At 46.0% G+C, this 13,454-nt stretch overlaps 1 protein-coding gene across 1 annotated transcript in view; it reads left to right on the top strand.

Annotated features, from left to right (window-relative positions):
• Window positions 1–13,454, top strand: part of KANK4 (KN motif and ankyrin repeat domains 4) — a 31,997-nt gene that overhangs the window by 723 nt on the left and 17,820 nt on the right. The gene's annotated exons all lie outside the window — the stretch shown is intronic.

Here is a 13,454-nt window from a genome sequence, read left to right on the forward strand (position 1 = left end):
CCTGCGCTTACCTCCAGCTTCTCCCTGCTTCCTTGCAAACTTTTCAGCCCTCGGGGGAGAGAAACTCTGGGAGCTTTTTCTGTCGTTTTGGTTTCTAGCCCGGGTGACGGCGGGGCTCCCTGCGCAGCCTGCTTCTGCCTCGCACGCAGCATCACCTTTCCTCGCCGGCGAATGCTGCCAGGACATTGCAGAGCCGCCGGGCCCTGACGTGCCCCGGGCACCGCTTTCCTGCCGGCACGGTGTTCAGCCTGCTGTTTCTCCCAGGCCTAAGGCACAAACGTGCTGGGCTCTGGCTTGTCTCTCGCACAGGCTAGCAGAAATCACAAGCGCGAGCAGGATGCTGCTGTAGCCCATAGGCAGCCCGCGGAGACCTTTCCGCCAGGGCTGAGAGGTCTGTGGGCAGATTGCTGATGTGCCTGGGTGAGGCAGAAAGTGCTGTGAATAAATTCAAATGCAAGACCAACTAAGTTCAAGGGAGAAGCTGGTTTGCATGGAGCCATCGCTCACATACCACCACACACCTGAAAATCTGGCATGTGCTTTCTAAGGAGAGCAACTACATTGAAGTGCAGAGAAAACTCGTTTGTTTTTTTTCTTAAAAAAAAAGTTCAGCATTTGCCTTTATACATGCCTGAGAGTCTTCCCTGTGCTCTGCATTTGGGATAAACTTGAAATGGTGTGATATCTTACAAAGTAACCCCAAATGATATGTCAGAGGAAATAGATCATAACCTCAGATTTATGACTGATTATTAGTTGCTTTCATCATAATATTAAAAAAAATTCTGACAGAATGACAACTAGAAAGCTTAACCAGCTAACAAATCTGTGTTTGAAAAGTGATCAGTTAGCAGATTTGTTAAAATAATCCTGAACCCAAGTATGAGGTGGGGAGATAAGCCTGCTGCTGTGTTGGTGCCTGTATGGTCCCTTCTCCAGTTCAAGAGTTTCCAAAACGTTTATGAACAAAAAACAGTGGCATAAATGCCTGTTTTCCTTCCAAGAAAAATGCTAGGGGATAGCTAGATCCGGGCACAGTGTTTTGTCTATAGCACTTTGCACAAGGGAATCGGTGTGCAGGGAGACTGGCATCCCTGGGAAAAGGCTTTCTGAACTGCTTGAGCGCCCCGCTCAGTGAGAATAGCTCAGCCGCATCCCCGCTGTCCTCACCTGCTTCTGAGCCATCCTGCGAGGAAGGAGAGCTTTTCCAGCCGCTGCGCTTGCATTTACGCATCCCATTCCCGCGGTCCGGTGTTGCCCCGGCAGTTGCTGCTGGGAAAGGCACACTCACTGCTGCTCGAGCCGGGAGCGGAGGTCCTGCTGCTGCCCGGGAGGGGACACGCACCCAGCACGGGAGCTCACTGCTTGTTCCAAAGAAGGCAATTAAGTTTGGTACCACTACATCTTCCCCTCTTCCTCACCTAATCTAAATAGCCCCCCCGGATCTTCATTTGCGTGAGGCCATAGTGTCATGTTGCCTGCCGCTAAACAGCTCCTGCTTTCCTTGCTGTGCCTGTGTTTCAGGAGTTGCGTGGTTTGATCTCAAAGCATCATGTAAATCCGGAGCGTTTTTGAGATTCTGTACAACGAACGGTATAAACTCACTAACAAGTTCTCTGCCAATTCAGATCCCTCCCCCTGCAGTGTAGCAGCCGTCACATATTGTGAGAGTTACATTTTTATAGCAATGTGTTATGGATCAAACCGTGGTTCTTTTCAAGAAAGGTCTTGAAATAATGCCCTAGATGAGCTTGCTCCCGCTGTTAAAAAAAGTAAATATCCTAAGTTATTGTTTTTGTCCACTACGTGCATCAAATGACAGCAGGGTTACTATGACACTTCATTGTTCAAGAATGGCAAGATATATATTTCAGTAAATATTGTGTAATTTCTAAACTCTGATTCATACATGCTAACCGGTCTTTAACTTAGGGCAGAAATCACTAACTGTACAGATTCCCACACTGCCTTGGGTATAAAAAAAAAAAAAGTAATGCAGAAGGCCAGATGCAAATAGCTCCTTTTAATCCATATTTATTTTAGGCCTTGGTGGAATTATATTTCCAGTCCTTCGTACCTCATACCACCAAGTAGCTTGCCGAGTTGGTTGCCTCCATTTTTGCTGAAGGGCTGAATTTATCAGCTTCTGCACGTAGGACAGGGCTGTAGCATTGCTGAGGGGCTGGGCTCAGTGCAGCTAGGAAAATGCAATGCCCGTGTGACCATCCCCGCCACTCAGCGGAGCTGCGAGGTGCAGAGCGAGTGAGTCCGGGAACCCCACGGATTTTCAGCCAGCTACGTCCATTGCCATCAGTTGCTCCTGGCTAGTTCATGTGGGGGTTAGAAACTGAAATAGAAACTGAAACAAATACTGAAAAGCAGTAATGGGGATCAGTATTTCCCAATAAAATAGCAGAAGAAAGTCTCCTTTTCCTAAGCTCTCTTTTTCCTCTTTAATATGCGTACGTTTGTAAAGGGGATGTTTCCCTGGAGAAATACCACTGACTACAAGGCTACAGAGCACATGGTTCAGAGCTGTCCTGAATTTGTGTCCACCACATGAAAAATGTCCTAGAAGGGGAGGAAAATGGCAGTTTCATTCCTCTCCTCTTTCAGAAAGGAGCAGAATATTTAGTGCATCGTTATTAAACCTGCACTGCAGCAAGGCAACTTTGAGAAGGGACTGCAAACCCCTGGAAGTACATAGGACCCTGCTGTCATCTTAGGGCAATATTGGAACTTGTCCTGTAGCAAGTGTAGGGATTTGTGCACTGGGCAGCTTGGACAGTAGTAAGATAGAAAAGGTAGATGAAAAAAAATAAGTGTGATTCAGCAACTGAAGGATATCTCTGCTTGTTGGTGTTTGCTGTGGTGTGGCAGGGACGTGGCCGCGTCTCCTCCTGACCTGCAGGAGTAACTAAATGTTAGAGGGGCTGCTTTAAAAGTGATCTTTCTCTGAGCAAGGGGAGCGATGGCTTCTCCTGTCCCAGGACATCTACCAGGAATAAGCAAAGGGACAGACAGACCAAAGGAACTTTCTGAAAGCTTTCAGAGGGAGATCTTATGAAACTTCAGAAAAGCTTAAGGCTCTTGGCAAAGTTTTTGGCAGCAGGCGAGGGCCTTGTATTGGTTACGGGACCAAGGTTGGACAAGGTAAACTGTGGATCACCAGCCTGCTTTCATGAATGGAAATGGGCTTTTTCTCAGCTTTCTTAGGGTGGTGGGTTTAGGAAGAGTTGTTTGTGTGCATATGTGTGGTTTTCAGTTCCACAAATGAATGTTTTGTCTCCAGGGTGGGAAATCACACAAGACTGCCTTGCATCTGGGTGCTGCCTCTGTCGGTCATGTGTGTCCCCAGCACCAAGCTCTTCACGAGGTTCACGGGACGAGGGAGACTGGGAGGGTGGGTCAGATCAGGCTGGGGGCAGCCCCCACTGGCTTTGGATGTGCTGGTATCTGGGTGGCTTCACGGCAGTGTGGCAGGCAGCCAAGGGAGAGCGCTCAGCCAGATGGTTTCACACGCTCTGCTTGGGATGTGAGTTGCAGCAAGGTGACAATCCCAGCCCCATGCTGAGCAGCCCTCTCACCGACGTGCCACCACTGGAGCAAGGGGAGGGATCCCTGCGTGAGGCTCCACTGCCTGTGACATCTTTCGGGAGAAACGGGAGAGCCTTTTGCTCTAGGCAGGAGTGCCTTCGCCTGCCATGTTGCCTCCATGTCCAGTTTTGGAGAATATCCGAAGGCTCCTGCTCTTCCCTAGGGAACGGAGATGTTTCCAGGCCAGCATCTCCATGCAAAGACACCAAGGGCACCTAAACCCCTGCCACGCCAAGCACAAACTCTTCATCTTAAAGGAAATACCAGCTTCTTTAACTGGATTTGTTTCAAAGCGTGGCAGCAAAGTTTCACCCGTCCCAAAGTCAAGCCAATGCAAAAAGCAACCCGAGAAAAGCCAGAAACCAGCATTCCCGCATCCTGCATTTGTGTCCCTCAAAACCTGGGAGATGGTTTTGAAAAGACTAAATGTCAGAGATGAGACACTAAGGATTTTTGTTTGCCTTCTGATTTTTAGGGCACTTTTGATTCATGGTTTTAAGCACTTTCTGTAGTCGCCTGGCTCCAGAAAATGTGACTTTAAGGAAAACATCACAGTTCTCAAGGCGCCTGATAAAATCCTGAGAATTAACCACAGCTTTTATGCAACCATGATTAGACTGAATTGGAGGGCAGCTGGAAACGGGGTTATCGGATGAGGGGATGAACGCAATCGTTCCTCCCTCCGCATGGGCCATAAGAGACGGCAGTAATCTGGATGCATGATACCTCCATGCCTAATCTTGAAATGTGTCTCTATAATGGAAACACTGGCAGGAAGTTAACTCTATTTATTAAATACCAGTAAGCAGTTTTAGCAAAATTGATATCTCTCTAACTTTATTACTGCCATTTGAAAAGATGTCTGAAACCGTCCCTCGGGCAGCTGCTCCTCTAAGCAAGGTTACTTGCTAGACTGTGTGTTTTGATGCCAGTGAGGTTAGCCCAGGCTTTCCTTCCTCTCTGCAGGCTGTTGCTCTTAGTTGCACCTTTAAACTTCATCCCTTCCTTGGGTTTGCCCCGCTCAAGTATGAATTCTCCTGTATTTACTCCACTAAAGGATGTTTTTCATGTAATAAGCATGTCCTTTCCCCAGCCTGGCAGTGACTTATTGCAACCCCATCCCTGTGCACCCGCCTCTACTGTTTTTTTTCCTGCAGTTTTGCAGAAAGGCCGATTGCTGACACTGGTGTGGGAGCGCAGCAAACCTCCTCCCTGCTGCGGTGGTGGGCGAGCTCCAGCCCAAACTATGGAGCAATCGCAGAGCAAACCGTTTCCAGATTGAAACGATCGTCTTGAATTTCACTGCACAACCCCAGGCAGGCGGCAACTACAGGAAATGCTGTGGATGCAGCGTGCCCTCATGCAGGGCAGCTCCTACAGACGCATGTCGGCATGAGCTGCACGCCGAAGCCTTCACTGGCCCCCCTGTGCAGATGGTGAATTTTCAGCAAGCATCTGGATTCTGCATTGTTTTAGTTTTGCAGTGGTTTTAAGATTTATGTCCCTTTTTTTGGTCATACCTTTTTGTCTTTCCCCATCAGTGCATCTCCCCAGTCCTGCAAACACTTTGGCTGTTTCTCAGGGAAACTCTGGCCATTTTTTCCTGAGAGTAGATTTCTGTTTCCTGCTCAATGCACATTTAGTTTTCCTCATATTTCTTCCAGTTGACTCTCATTTTGCTATTGTTTTGCTTATGTTTCTATCTTCTGGTGTGCTTCACCAAAACCGAAGTCACTTTGCACTGACTGTAACCACGTTTGTGGTTCATATTCTGTAGTTTATTTTCTGATGTTTGCAATTATACTTCCAATTCAGTATTATCTGCAAGTTTCTTTAATGTGCAAATAATGCTCCCCATCAGGCAGGACACCAAAAGCCATGGCTCTGCTGCAGTCAGGGCCGTGGCATGGTTGCCCAGGAGCTGGGGGGCCACGCTGTGATGGCACGGACAGGTCCGTGGCATGATGCCCGGCAGCACGTCCTGCTTTGAAGCAGGGGAGGGGAATGGCCCAAGGATTTGTCATGTAGTGCAAAGTGCCCAGCTCTTCCCTGGGCACTTAAATGTCTCTGCACATCTCTTTTTACAGTATATTGTAATCCTGTGGTCTGCAATAACCCTCTCTTCCTAAAAGCATGCATGGCTGTTTAGCATCCCTGTTCCTTACTGAGCCCCTTTCTGTGTTTTCACCTTGTCACTCCTGAGGTGATTTATGGGGAGTTTGAGACTAGGGGAGCACAGGCGGTCTAGCATCTAAAACACCCTGCAGCCAGCGCCATCCACCACAGCCTCTCCTTCAGCGAGGTGATTAACTTTGCATCCCAAAATCTGTTCCTGTTCTCCTTCAGAAATATGCAGCAAGGTAATGCTGTACAAAGCATCATCTGACCGTTCTTCATGTAAAGCACAGAGAAAGTCCTCTCCATGCTAAATAGCATGGTGGTTAAAGCTGGAATATCTTCTCACAAGGGACATGGAAGAAACTTTGAAAGGGATGCTAATAATTACACTTTGGTAGCACCACTTGTTCAGGATATTAAGGAATTTAAAAATAGCAGGCAGTCCTGCAAACAGGCGATTGCTTTACCCCTCTCCCTGCTTGGTTCCAGAAGGCCTGGACCTTCACGCAGCGACCTTCTCGCCCGGCTCCTCCGTGCTGCCGGCTCCTTTATTCTCAGCTTGTCTCTTTGGTTTCTTTCTCTTCAAAGCTCCCAACTTTGATGACTGAGCATTACGGTAGATTAATGAAATTTCTGGAAATATGCTAAACAATTCTTCACTGCAACCAACCAAGGTCTCGCTGTGAGCCAAAGGAGCAGAGCAGGAAGGCATTGTGGGAAACACGAGTCTAAAGTTATTGATGGTCTCTCGGTGCATTCTGTCAGAAGGCAAACTGTCCTCTGAGCTGCCCTGACTCTAGTCTATGCAAAGCCCCCTTCCCCCAGGCTTTCTGTGCCTGTTTTCACTGAATGGTATCAGCTAACACATACCTGTGCCAGCATGACCCTGCTGACTTCATTTGTGCTGCTCTGGCTGGGGTTTGACAGCAGCAGATCAAAACCTCCATGTGCCACTGCTATAAATTCAGTTTGCCAGTTCACATTTCTTAATATTGATGTACGAGCTTTATACAGCAGTTCAGGTATCGTTGACCCACATGACTTTAATTTGCTATCTTCTGTCCTCTGATTGCAATGCAGACATCGTGTAAGCGCAGTGCCAGCATGCATCTCCTGTAGGATATGGGCTAATGCAGCAGAAGCGTGATCATGTGCCCAGCCCAAATCCAGCCCAAATTTGCATTCCCAGGTGATCTGGCAGAGTGCAGGTCTAGTGATAATGACTGGCGTCATGAGACAAAATGCTGGACGCATTAACTGATGCACTCACGCATGCGTGTGATCAGGTCTTGGGCTGCAAATCTCTTCTAGAGGAAATGCTGTTTTCTCTCACTTTTTAAAACCTTTCAAATACTGACAGCTTCTCACAAGGCAAACCGTAAAGGCTTTGCCAGTTCATAAACCCTGCTTGGTCTCTATCCCAAATACATGGATGGCTTTAAGCCACTTTTTAAAAATTTATTTATTTAATCCCACAAAGTTTTCAAACTTCTTTTTTTCTGCCTGGGAGGAAATTCCTTTCCTGGCCTATGCCAAACAGCAGACGATCACAGCCCATTGCTGTATAGCAGCGTTCCCACCCGTGTTGCTGATGTGCCTGGCAGATAGGAAATGCATTATTTTTCTTCCTCTGCAGTCAAACAGAATTGAAAAAAATCCGTATAACAAATATTCCCCAAGAGGCTATATTTATTCTTGGTATGTCCACTTGTAATGAAAGCTCTGCTGGTTATTGTGTAATCAAGCAGACCGCCTGGATGGAGCAGGTTTTTGTCGTAACCCTTCAAATGCCAAGACTTAGATCCCCCTTGGATTTCGGGATGAAGTGCAGCTCTGTGTGTCCATCCGGTGTGCGTGGAGGAGGGCGAGCTGCCAATGGATCCGCCGAGGGAGAGGAAGGTGGGCTGCTTTGATGATCAGCACGGGGAGCGTTTCCAAGCCCTCCCTAAGAAACTCGCCCAGGGTGTGTTGAGTATTTCCTGGCCGCTCAAATGTTCTTTGCAATTTAGGCTTTGCCTTTCTGGTAAGGTCTGGAGCAGCTTCCTGCCCCTTGTCTCCCTCAGTGCATGCTTCACTGCTCGGCTCTGGTTTGAAGGTGATCTGAGGCTTTTGGTCCTGCTCTGGCTTTTCCTCCTGAGCCTTGACTGCTTTTCTGCTTCTGGTGCGGGCTGAGGAGAGCGAGCGGGAGTGTGTTGCACCTGGTGAGCGCCACAGTTTGGAACACGATCAACTTGCTCGAGCTCACCAGAATCGGTGCTGGGTCCTGACTGTGCCCATGGCTGAGCTAACTGGCCACAGGCACTATCCAGGGCAGCAGTCTGGAATAAATCTGCAGGTTGTAGGTCGGACTTCAGCCCTTCCTGCAGCACTAGCTAGAAGAGCCCAGAGCTTGGCGCTGGGTGAATTGTCCACTTCTCTTGTCAAGGCCTCTAAATACATGACAGACCCCTGCTGAGTCTTGCAGGCCTGTTTTGGACCATTGCCCAGGTGACATCCTTCTTGCATGTCCTACCCCGCGCCGTCTGCATTCAGCAACGCACAGATGTATGCAGACGTGCCTGCACTGGCATATTGGCAAATATTTTGGTGAGTGACGGTAGACTTGGAGGTCCCTCCTGAGTTGCGCAGTCCAGCTTTAGCTGTTGGAAACCAACAAGTCGTATCTCTATCAGGCACCATCCCATAACTGATGAGCATGCATATTTGGACTGCGTTTGTTGGTGATTCCTGCTGGAAAGCTGATTTGGGCACATGCAGAAGACCACTTTGTACCATGGGGACTGTATCTGGAAAAAAATGGTCTTGTGTGTGTAATAGCAATGCAAAAAATAAGCAAGTCTTTTGAGCTTTCTTTAAAATCTCTACTGTATATTAATATATGTTTTCCCATCATGCTACTTTATATGGAGAGCATAAGCAGCAGAAAAGAGCAAGAGAAGAATTTGATAAAACATATTTGGAGTAAACATTAAATAAGCCAACATATTCTTCCGTTCACCCTTTTTGACCCTGATTTTGATTTTGAATCCTGACCATATGAATTGATTGTTGAAGTGGGAAGCTGTCAACATAAAGTTACAGCACTGCATGGTGTATATGATTTTACAGTGATATGGGAAAGAGATCGTATTTAAAAAGGCTTCTGAAATGGGCGGTTTATTTTTTATTAGTTACGTGAAAAGTTAACACAACCATGACTTGGGGAGTGCTAACAAATCAGAGCATACTGTTTTGGTTTCTGTACAATTCCAGACTATTTTACTTCCTGCAAGGACAAAACTTGTCTGTTTTTCTTGAAACTACATCTTCTAAAGTTACACTTTGAGTAGAATGAGTCTAAAAGTATGCAAGCAGCACCGTTTTGCAGACCAAAAGTAAGGTCAAATAACTGAATGTTTTCCCTGCTAACATGGTGAGCGTTTGGGTTGCGCTGCTTGTTAAGCAGTGGGGAAGGGCATGAGGCCGGCAGCAGCGCCGGCGGCTGCTCCCGCTCCGGCTCCCGCGGGGCTGAGCTGGGCGAGCGTCCGGCCCTCGGGAAGGCGTGTTTTGGGTTTGAGTGAGGGTGATGTGGCCGGGCTCTGGCCCTGAAGTGTGGGGAAGCAGAAGCCAAACTGTGGCTTTTTGAACTAAACTTGTATTGATGTGTTCCCTGGGGCCGTTGATAGAGTAATTCCAAGTCCTTTGCTTTATACTGCCTTTGAAGCTCTTGAAAGGCAGAAGTTTCTGAAACTGTAGTGGAGAGGCTGAGTTTTGTTGTTCAGTTGTGAGTTTGGGCCACCCGCTGCAGGCCTGCAGGACATGAGCTCTGCCCCATTCCCGTGCAATGTCCCATGGCGCGCACCAGCTCCTTCGAGAGCTCCTGATTCCCCACATTCTGCACCCAAAAACCCAGTGAGAAATACTGAAGCGTTTGATTTTTGCCTGCACGCCACCCTCCCTTCTACTCCTTCAGTTTGCTTCCTGGCACAGGACGATGCAACAACGCTTCTTTACCACCCCTGTAGCCTACAAGACTGGGGTTTAAACAGGATTAATAATTAACACTGAGACATTCTGCATCTTCTAGTAAAGATGCTGCCTTTTAATTGTGGCAGCTGCTTTTATTTTCTTGAAAGAAGCGCTAAAGAGACTCAGTAATATATTCAGCCCAGCTATGATGCAGCATGCGAAGAACTGCAGCTCAGTGGGAAGGTCTGCAATGTCAGGTATAACAAGAAAGGTATCGTTAATAATTGACCATCTTTTCAATAATCTTTCCTGATAAGAAAGACAGTCCAGTGATAGCCCAAGCAGGGTTTAGCATTCAATGTTCTATGAGAAAGATAAATAAGCTGCCTATGAAAAGTAACTAATTTTACAGAGCAGGTTTTAACCATCTTCAAAAAAGTCATAGATTTATGTGCTGTTTCTTCAGAAAATTAAGCAATTAAGCCATCTTTTGCTCTTCTTGTTTCAAACTTGTGTTTGCTTTTCAAGCAAGGTCACTGATCAGCTGACCAACTTTTTAACAACTGGAAAACGCATGTTTGCTGCTCTGAACACTTAACTATTGGCTCTCAGCACCAGGAAAGATACCTCAGAGGGAGGAAAGCTCTTCTGCTCAGTGATGTTTTTGTAGCTGGGAGAATGAGAAGGTAACATGATAACATGCTTTTCTAATGATAGTTTTCCTTTCATAATGAAGTGCTAAATCGAACTGCTGCAGTGCAGGAGAAAATGACAGCCACAGCTAAAATTAAGAAGTGTTGTGTTAGAGCTAATGAGAGTGGGTTAACGTGCTAGTCAGTCAGCAGGGACAAATTATCTTCTTATTTATAGGCATGGGGTTAAATGTTTCTAATTTAGCGTTAGTAGCAAAATCCTCTCAGAGAATGACTTTCGCGTATATATCTGTCTTTGCGGTTCAGTTAATTTGTTCTCTAAATCTTCTGGGGTATAATACTGCTTTCATTTCTGCTGACTTGGGTGTGTGGGGGATGGGTAGATGCTTGTAATGTCATGGCAAGTGATAGAGAGTAAAGGAAGGGTTAAATGTGACTATAAAGAAATAGTCTTTGAGACATGGCTTTTTAAAAAGACAGTACATTGTCACTGCAAATGGGCTGCCCAAGGGGATGAAATGACTCCGGTCTGTACTATTGCCTTCTCAAATATTTGGCTTCTTGATTTGCATTTCTCTATATATTTATGCTTGCCTTGCAGAAAGTAAGGTAATATAAACACAGATTAATCCTCCCCACAGCCATCCAGTGTAGTAAAACTAAATAATCAAAGGGGCTGTGTATGTGGAGATGTCTGCCTGGGGATTAAAATAATGTTTTTCAGTATTATGTAATGGAGGGAAAGTCTACCAACATAAAAACTTGCATCAGGGTCAACTGAACAAGGGTATACATAACGTCCTTCCTCTCGAAGTATATTCTGGGACCATTATGACAGCAAGACTCAGTATTTACTAAAGGAGAAAGAAGAGATGAGTTTACAGAACTGCTGAATGCCATCATATGTCTATACGGTTTCTCTAAATAATAGGATATGGAAATTTGTCCCTGCCCCTGTGTAGAAAGGGTGACCAGAATGAGCTGCGGCAGACATAGTCCTGAAGTCAGGCTTCGTTCTAGGGCAGAAGAGTGAATTCCAGGCTGGTGTTAGCGCTCTGCCATTGCAGAGACCGAGACAGGGCTCTTCAGGAGTCAGGTTGGGCACTGTGTCCAAAGGCACGAGAGCCAGACTGGGGCAACTTTGGATGTTTTCATGGGGTGGTTGAAAGTAGGTGGCTTCAGCCACTGCAGCCTTGCTGCTGAAGGCAAATCCATGTTGTCCCTCGTGATCACCATCGAGAGAGCTTGTGGGGGGCTGGAGGGTGATGGAGGGACTTCTAGGCTCATTTTTGCAGGGAAGAGTCCCCTGGGCTTGGAGACTGCCCATCCCCTTGTGCTGCAGAAGCACCTCAGAGGACTTGCATGCTTGAAGCCAGTGAAGCAAGGAGGAGGTAAGCTGGGACATCTAAGCATGGTACCCACAGGTGCAGGGTACTGCCCTGGCAAAGCCACTGAATCGGGGCCAGAGCACCCTGATTTTGCAGCTGGGAACCCATCACTGTCCCCAACAAGGGACACCCTCTTCTTGTCAGACTGCCTGAAAGCTTTGCACCAAATGTGGAGGGATTTTCACCTGCAGCCCGAATGGGCTCTTGAGTGGAAGATTATCCATCTTCTCAAGGCATAGTTTCTCCCTTAATAGAAACTAAACTCCTTTTTACTTCTGTTGCATTGAGATGGCTGCAGGAGGCAGCTGGGTTTCCAGGATGTTTATTCGGATGGATGCCTTCATTTTGCTCTCATTTTTATTATGGACAGTCATTGGAGAGCACCAGTTGGGAGACAAGGACCTGTGGTTTTGGCTCTGAGCCATCAGAGCTGTGTCTAAATAGCATCAGAGGGAATGCAGGAACATCAACAAGCTGGTAGGGTACATTCAGCATCCTTTTACGAGGTGATTCTGAAAGAGATTGGTCAAAAGAGAAAAGTAATATTATCAATTTGGACTGCAGAGTTGGGACTGAGCCAACTCATAAATGAGCCAATTAAATATAATTATCTAGATATTAAAAAGCATCCTATTGACTTTTTCTTTTTTAATAAATGACCTAGAAGAGTGAAATGTAACTGGTCATACTGTAGCTGGGATTCATAATTACTCCATAATTGACTGTAATCAGAAAATTAAAAAAAACATTTGCGCGAAAGAGGTTAGTGTTCATTTTGGCACATGCTATTTATTGGCAGAAAGAGACAAAAGAAATTGCCTTTTATAGAAGAAGTGCAGTTAATTTGGGAACACATCAGGAGTCTGTTGGTTAAAATGGTTCAGAAACATGTTTTTGTGAGCTGGTTGTATGGCGCTTAATACAACAGATAAGCGAATTATTCATTGGGTAGATGTCTTTCTGTCTGGCTGCATGAGCTTCAGCGAGGTACCTACTATGGAAACATTTTTAAGAGTGTTGATACTCTCCTTTGATTAGGGACCCTCCATACATGCTATCATGGCTATATACAGATTTACCTTAATGGTAAAACTGCAACTTTTTTTCTTTCTTTCTTTCTTTCTTTCTTTTTCTTAAGATTTTTCAGTATATCTGTGCTAAGATAATAATGCAGCTAAGATTTGACTTCATTTTCTCACTTGGCCTTTGATGCAATTAAAACACTTCATTTCAATGATTCTAGAAGAGAAGAGCAGCAGCACCTCTATAATCTATATATACTCTAGTTGTCTATACTATATTTCTAGCTATCTCGCCATTTCCACAAGAAGGTTGAGTTACAAAGATGCAAAAATAATTACATAAGAGAAGTTTAAGAGTTTCAGAATAGAGAGGACAGACTAGGCAAAGTTTCTCTTGAGACTGTAAACGAGCTAGCTCTCTAGAGGGAATATTTTGCTGGGGGACACTGCAGGGAAAAAAAAAGATAGATCAAAGAGATGGTTAGTGCTAGATAAGTGCCGTAACAGGCAAAGTGAGGGGTAGAAGTTGGCTGGAACCCATTCATGGGGAGCTGTGAGAGCACGGTGAAATTCTCAAGTCCTTATTTAGGCAAAATAGGAGAAAATGAATTCAGACTCTGATGTTTTGACCAAAGAGATAAATGTGAACTAGATTCTGAAAAAAAAAGAGTCGCTGCTATGTTCCCTGCTGGCTAGGAGCCATCTCTTCACGCTGCCTCATCCTTCCC

Source organism: Rhea pennata, chromosome 8 (genome assembly GCF_028389875.1).
Source record: "Rhea pennata isolate bPtePen1 chromosome 8, bPtePen1.pri, whole genome shotgun sequence".
Taxonomy (NCBI): domain Eukaryota; kingdom Metazoa; phylum Chordata; class Aves; order Rheiformes; family Rheidae; genus Rhea; species Rhea pennata.